Source organism: Triticum dicoccoides, chromosome 2A, assembly GCF_002162155.2.
Source record: "Triticum dicoccoides isolate Atlit2015 ecotype Zavitan chromosome 2A, WEW_v2.0, whole genome shotgun sequence".
Taxonomy (NCBI): Eukaryota; Viridiplantae; Streptophyta; class Magnoliopsida; order Poales; family Poaceae; genus Triticum; species Triticum dicoccoides.
The window spans coordinates 752,430,970-752,438,946 of NC_041382.1; the positions used below are offsets into that span (position 1 = coordinate 752,430,970).

A 7,977-nucleotide genomic window follows, 5' to 3' on the forward strand; every position below is an offset into this window, starting at 1 on the left:
CCTGCCAGCTGCTTTCGCCGGAATCTTGGGCGGCGGCGCAAGGGGGGGAGAGGAGGTGGTTGATGGGGAAAGCGTGGGCTGAAATGTACCCCACCAACCGCTTCCGCTTATATGCAGGGCACCGCAGCGGCGAGAGGGAAAACCGCGTATTCGCGAGTTGGGGCTGAGATTTTGCCGCGCCCTTCAAAATTTTTTGCGGGCTAGAACAGGATGCGGGGTCTGATCGGGCAGGTTTTTCCATCCCGATCCGTATTTTGATGGTTATTTTGTGGATCGGGGCGCTATGTGGGGTCTCTTAGAGTTGCTCTTAGTGTCCGTGGGGTATGGATCCATCAGGAAGGCTTTCAGGTTGAAAACTATATACTTCCCTCAAAGAAAACATGTCTATTTCACGCGTGCTGCAACTACTTTATGACCGTGCTGAGAGGATAAATATCGATCGATCATTGTCTCGTCGTGCATGTTGCTTTCGCTTCATCTCTTTATCTTGCTACACGATATGCCTGTGCCTTGCTGATAGAGTGATAGTGCTAGCCCAAGTAGCAACCTGCAACACACACCGAGAAAAAGTTGCTAGCCACATAACACAGGTACCAACGGTCCAACGCACACGCATAACCGATTGTTTTCTTCTCCAATTTAAAATCACACTGAGCATATCCTTGAGACCTTGATTGTTTTCTTCTCCAAATTAAATCACACTGAATTCATTGGTGATCTGTGAACCAACCAAACGAGAAGAAAGAAGGCAAGAATCCTTGCTTAATTTGTCCTGTTTGCTTCAGAAACAAATCACGACGACATGCTTGACTTGTTTATCCATTTTTCTGCTTCTTTCTCTACAATATCCAATCACAATAAATTGTTCGTTACTTGCATTCAAAGAAACATAATCAATTCACGAGAAACTCGACATAGTACTTGATAAAATCTTCATCAGTTTCTCTCAAGTCCAAGTAATTAAAATCTTGATCAGTTTCTCTTAAGACGTGTCATGTGTACAGTGTATATATCTAGTATCTACTTATAGTAGAGCTTAATCAATCAAGCTAGCAGAGGAGGAGCAGAAGAGTGACGGTGACAAGTAAGAGCAGGATGGCCATATGCGTCGTCGTCTTCCCGGGCGACCTGGTGGTGGCCACCGCCGGGGCGGCTGAGGAGGTGTCGGGCTCGGAGAGGGAGCTGAGGCTGAAACGCGGGTTGGAGCCGTAGAGCGCCTGCACGCCGCGGACGTCGTCCAGGGTGAGCTCCGCCTTCCGGGTGCGCGGCTTCAGGCTCGGGAACATGACGGCGTCCGGCACGGACGAGTGCGCCAGGCCCAGCACGTGGCCGATCTCGTGCGTGGCCACCGACTCCAGGTCCACGGCGCCGGAGTCTGCGCCGTCGAAATCATCGCGGAGGACGGCCCATCGCTCGGCGGCGTCGAGGTGGAGCTGGCCGCTGGGCGGGGAGAAGGCGTGGCCGAGCACGCCGAGCGGGCCGTCGAAGGGCTCGCCGTCGCCGTGGTCGCCCGCGAGGAAGCCCACGCGCACGTCCGCGTGTTGTAGTCGCGCGTCTCGCGGAACCGCACCGGGATGACGCGCGCCCAGCGCGCGAACGCGCGGCGGAAAGCGGCACGCACGGCCCCGCGCGGGAGCGGGAGGGGCTGGTAGGGAGGGTCAGAGAGCACGGCGTAGGTGAGCAGGAAGTGGCCCGGCGCGCGCGCCCAGCGCGGCTGGCCGGCGAAGAAGGCGAAGCGGGCGGTGGTGTTCGCCTGGAGGTCCGGGACGCCGCAGCGCGGGGTGGCGAGGAGGTCGAGCGTGCGGGCGTCGAGGCGGCCCGTGACGGGGAGGCCCAGGCTGGACTGGTAGAGGCTCACCACGAGCTGCCCGTCGGCGTCGTCAGGCGTGGACGCGTAGCCGAAGCGCGCCAGGTAGCGCCTGAGGCCGTCGGTGACGTTGCCGTCGCCGTCGCGTGCCTGGAGCGTGCCCGCGAGCGAGGAGGAGGGGTTGGCGTCGCCGTGGAGAAGGAGGTGCCGGGAGCAGCAGCTGCAGCATAGTGGAAGCAGGAGGAGGAGGTGCAAGAAGAAGAGGAGGATGAGGGGGAGAAAAGAGGAGGTGGACATGGGCGCGCGCGCGCATATGGACTCGTGTACTTGGGAAACAGGGGAGGTGCAAGAAGAAGAAAGAATGTTGAGGGGCTCGTGTACTTTATGTTAGACTATATATTGTATAGAGCTTCTGTACGTAACCGTATATTGTATCTGTGTATAAGTTGTATCTTTTTTTTTGCATCGAATGTATAAGTTGTATCTCTATATATATAAAGAGCCACGTAACCGTATATTGTATTTGTGTATACAATATGAGTATAGTCTAACAGTTTAGGTCGGGCCACAGTGACGACACATTGTTGTCTCTGTCTTAATTTGGTGCTCAGCTCTTGCCTGGAAAAAGGAGAAGAAGAAAATGGAGCGTTGTTTGGAACTTGATCCGTGTCATGTCGCTCAGAGACACGGAGCTTTCAGCTCCAATTCGTCGCCACCTGTGTAGTGGAGTAGTATGTTCCTGCTCCCATCTTCATTTCTTTTTCTTTCTGATGAAGCTGAGGGATGGATCGTCTCTTTGGAGTACGGACTGCACTCACGCTGCTGCTGATTTTATGGGGATTGTGTTTGTGTTGTGTTGTTGGTGGCGCCACGAATAAGCAAGTGCCCACTTTACGTAGTACTAGTACTATGTTCTTTTTCAGGTTGACTCGAAATCTTTAATTACTCAAACACAATGTCGCACCACTTTTACTCATCTAAGAGCAAATTTAGCGGAACCGCCGTATTGGTTGTCTCCGTATCGCGGAGTGCATGGAGCGCGCTTCATAATACGACGAAGGTCGTCGAGGCGATGTGCAAACTCAGAGGCGCTATATTGAGTGTTTCGATATGTTTTCTCCTCTTTCCTATTTTTGTTGCATCAGCTCAATAGCCACACTCAATTAGAAGGATTAGAACACTAATCTTCAACTAATGTTACATTACAAAGTTCTTTTATAGAATGTGAAAAATTTACTGGTGAAATTTTCATATAGGTTCAAATTTTGTCCTTTTTAGCGACTATAGAATGATTTTGAGCCCCACCACGTCGATGTGTGAATGCTCTGCATAGGCCACATGCATATGTGACGAGTCCCCTCACCCTCTAGGCATGGTGGCGTGCCGGTACGGCGACCTTGTCTTCGTTTCGTCTCATTCCTGTCCCATGCGGTCGTGAGGTCGGAGATGGCTTTCTCAACTGATGTATGGATGGTCTGTTTGGAGCGCGGACCGCTCTCTTACACTGCTGCTGATTTTGTGGGGATTGTGTTTGTGTTGTTTTGTTGGTGGCGCCACAAATAAGCAAGTGCCCTGGTTTATGTAGTAGAGTATGTTCTTTTCGATGTTGACTCGAAATCTTTAATTCCTCGCACACAATGTCTCACAACTTATAGCATAGTATCTAGCAAGATCTTTATATTGGCACTACCCGTATGGAGCGTGCTTCGAAATTACATGAAGGCGGTCGAGGCAATGCGCAAACTCAGAGTCACTATATTGGATGTCTCCATATTTTTTTGCATCAACTCGGTAGTTACACAATTAGAAGAATTAAAACACTAATTAAAGCTAGCATTGTATTAAAAATTCTTATGTGGGGGAGAAGGGGATTAGTGACATTTTCATGTCATAAGTTTAAAATGTGTCGCTTTTAAGCGACTAGAGCATGATTTTAGTCTCGCCACGTCGATGGTGAATGGTACTCACGGGGCACATGCACATGTGACAAGTCCCACTCATCCTCTAGGCATGGTGGTGTGACAATCCGGCGACCATGTCATCGTCCCATTCCAGTTCCTTGCAATGGTTGAGGTCGGCGATGGCTTTCTCAAATGAGGCAATATCCAATATGACAGAAGTTGTCTACTCAAACCTCAAACTTGTGCATTGTAACGCCCCCCCTAGGCGGTCATGTTTGGTTGTGCTTCCTCATAGTTGAGCCATACTGTGGTGTTCCTCTCTGATGTTAGTGCCTGCACAACGACGGTGTGCTCCAAGATTTCTCGTCGTTGTGCTCCAAGATTTCTCCAAACTGGACGGAACTAGCGCATGATTCGTTGGGTTTCCCCAAAGTGGAAGGGTGATGTAGATAGTAGCAAAGCTTTCCCTTAGTTAAGAACCAAGGTTTATCGAACCAGTATGAGCTTAAACCTAACAAGATAAGCAACATGTACACACAAACAAAATAAAATACTTGCACCCAACGTGGCAAGGGGTTGTCAATCCCCTTGTCTTGCTAGTTACAAGGATAAAAGCAAATAGATAGATATGTAATGGTCTAGTGAAACGACAAATAATAAAAGGCAAATGAAGAAGCAATTTTGTAGAAGAAAGAATTAATGAAGAATGGACCCGGGGGTGCATAGGTTCACTAGTGGTAACTCTCTCAAAAACAAGCAAATGACATGGTAACAAATTATAGTTGCGCAATCGATAGAAAAGCTATCTTTATAACTATGATCATTCATGACATAATATTAAGCCCATATAGGCATTACGTCTGTGATAAGTAGACCGTTAATCCAATAGTATCTACGACTAATACTCCAACCCAAGAGCACCGCGAGATTGAACCCACTACTATGCACCACTCCCTCTGAAGAACTACTCATCAATCTTGGCCAAAGAATACAAATAGATCGGAAAGCATATGTAGCTACTTAATTATGCAGCAAAGAAACTTGAAAAGATTCAATGATATTCAATGAACAATCTGATCATAAACTCACAATTCATCATGTTCCAACAACACACCATAGAATTACATCAGATTGATCCCAATCACACAAGGAAGAAGGGGAACATTGTATTGAAGATCCAAATAGAGAGAGAGTGAGAGAGAGAGAGAGATCTAGCTACTATTATAGACCCGTAGATCCTAAAGGAACTACTCACACATGGTCATGGAGCCGGTAAGGTTTATGAAGAGGCCTCCAACAATGGCTTCCTCCTCCAGCAAAACTCCGGAACTGGGCTCTAGATGGATCTCTTAGGAATAGAGGCTTGCGGTGGCGCTAAAATTCTTTTGGAGGAACGACTGATAGTTTTGGTAGTTATAGGGGTTTATGGAGGTGGAATAAGGTCAAGGTGGTTCCTATGGGACCCACATGGACAGGTGGCACGGCCACCCCTTGGCCGTGCAATGTGTGCATGTGGCTAGCTCGTGGTCCCTCTCGACGTCTCCCGAAGCTTCCAGTGTTTCTTGTTGCCCAAAAAATAATCGTGCTAAATCAACAATGTATTTTGACCTCCGTGGATATTGATTTCCCGTGAAACGAAAAACAAGCAGAAAATAGGAACTGTCACTAGCTACTAATTTAATAGGTTAATCCATAAAAATAATATAAACAGGTATAGAAACATATAAAAGGATAACATAATAGAATGAAATAAAAAAATTATAGATACGTTTGAGACATATCAGTAGGTGGCATACCACTCATCCCATGCCTCCTTAACAGTGAGGCGGCAAGGAGCTGGGCCTTGGACACAGCGTTGGGGAGACCTCTCGGGCGACTAGGGTATCTTCACATAGTCATGCTGATTATCCAAACCAATGTGTGTGTGTGTGTTTTGGGATCCATATCCTCTGGCTCGGCGAGGAGGGTGGGATCCTCCTGCGTGGCATCCTCGGTGTCGCGGTGATCCCACTCCTCTTCCTCAGCGATGCCGATGGTCTCCTCTGTTGCTTCCTCCTTGTTGAGAAGTTGTTCGTCATAGTTTGAGAGTGAAACCAAGTCCTGCCGAACAGGAAGTGGCATGGTGAAAGTGGAGAGGGAAGTAGAGAGAAAGAGGAGCTCTGTGCAACATAGTGGAAGTGGAGAGGAACAACCTTTTGTAATAGCGGGCAGCGTGAAAACGTGCCGGGCAGTGGAAAAACATGCTGGGTTGGTGCTACTCTCGTAGGAATTATTGGATTTCCCTGAAGAGGAAGTGTGATGTAGCACACCAGCGGAAAGTATTCCCTTAGTTAAGAACCAAGGTTTATCGAAGCAGTAGGAGGCACCACACTAACAACGTTAGCAGTACCTCCACACAAACACAACAATCGGATGCACCCAACAAATGCAAGGGGATCGTCACTCCCCTTGTTCTTGCTAGTTACAAGATTAAAGCGGGTAGTGATAAACGAAGTAGCAAAAATAGTAAAGAGCAAATAAAGTGAAATTGTAAAAGCTTTTGTATTAATGGAGAATAGACCCGGGTGAAGGAAATATGCCCTAGAGGCAATAATAAAGTTATTATTTATTTCCTTATATCATGGTAAATGTTTATTATTCATGCTAGAATTGTATTACCCGGAAACTTAATACATGTGTGAATACATAGACAAATAGAGTGTCACTAGTATGCCTCTACTTGACTAGCTCGTTGAATCAAAGATGGTTAAGTTTCCTAGCCATAGACATGAGTTGTCATTTGATAAACGGGATCACATCATTAGGAGAATGATGTGATTGACTTGACCCATTCCGTTAGCTTAGCACTTGATCGTTTAGTTTACTGCTATTGCTTTCTTCATGACTTATACATGTTCCTATGACTATGAGATTATGCAACTCCCGATTACCGGAGGAACACTTTGTGTTCTACCAAACATCACAACGTAACCGGGTGATTATAAAGGTGCTCTACAGGTGTCTCCGATGGTACTTGTTGAGTTGGCATAGATCAAGATTGGGATTTGTCACTCCGATTGTCGGAGAGGTATCTCTGGGCCCTCTCGGTAATGCACATCACTATAAGCCTTGCAAGCATTGCAACTAATGAGTTAGTTGTAGGATGGTGCATTACGGAACGAGTAAATAGACTTGACGGTAACGAGATTGAACTAGGTATTGAGATACCGACGATTGAATCTCGAGCAAGTAACATACCGATGACAAACGGAACAACGTATGTTGTTATGCGGTTTGACCGATAAAGATCTTCATAGAATATGTGGGAGCCATTATGAACATCCAGGTTCTGCTATTGGTTATTGACCGGAGACGTGTCTCGGTCATGTCTACATAGTTCTCGAACCCGTAGGGTCCGCGCTTAAAGTTCGGTGACGATCAGTATTATGAGTTTTTGTGTTTCGATGTACCGAAAGTAGTTCGGTGTCCCGGATATGATCACGGACATGACAAGGAGTCTCGAAATGATCGAGACAACAAGATCGATATATTGGAAGACTATATTCGGACACCGGAAGTGTCTCGGTTGATTTTGGAGAAAAGCGGAGTGCCGGAGGGTTACCGGAACCCCCCGCCCCAGGAGAAATAATGGGCCTTAGTGGAGAGAGAGGGCTGGCCTAGGGCAGGCCGCGCCCGCTCCCCCTCTGGTCTGAATTGGACTAGGAGAGGGGGGCGGCCCCCCCTTTCCTTATCCCTCTCCCCCTTCCTTTCCCCTCCTAGTAGGAGTAGGAAAGAGGGGAGTCCTACTCCTACTAGGAGGAGGACTCCTCCTCCTGGCGCGCCTTCCCCCTTGCTCCTTTATATACGGGGGCAGGGGGGCACCTCTAGACACAAGTTGATCATTGATCCCTTAGCCGTGTGCGGTGCCCCCCTCCACCATAATCCACCTCGATCATATCGTAGCGGTGCTTAGGCGAAGCCCTGCGTCGGTAGCAATATCATCACCGTCAACACGCTGTCATCCAGACGGAACTCTCCCATGAAGCTCTGCTGGATCGGAGTTCGTGGGACGTCATCAAGCTGAACGTGTGCTGAACTCGGAGGTGCCGTGCGTTCGGTACTTTGATGGGTCGGATCATGAAGACGTTCGACTACATCAACCGCGTTCTCATAACGCTTCTGCTTACGGTCTACGAGGGCACGTAGATGATACTCTTCCCTCTCGTTGCTATGCATCACCATGATCTTGCGTGTGCGTAGGATTTTTTTTGGAATTACTACGTTCCCCAA

General features: G+C 48.1%; 1 pseudogene; it reads right to left on the reverse strand.

Moving 5' to 3' along the window:
• Positions 1–955: 955 nt before the first annotated feature.
• Positions 956–2,302, reverse strand: LOC119356958 (annotated as a pseudogene).
• Positions 2,303–7,977: the final 5,675 nt, after the last annotated feature.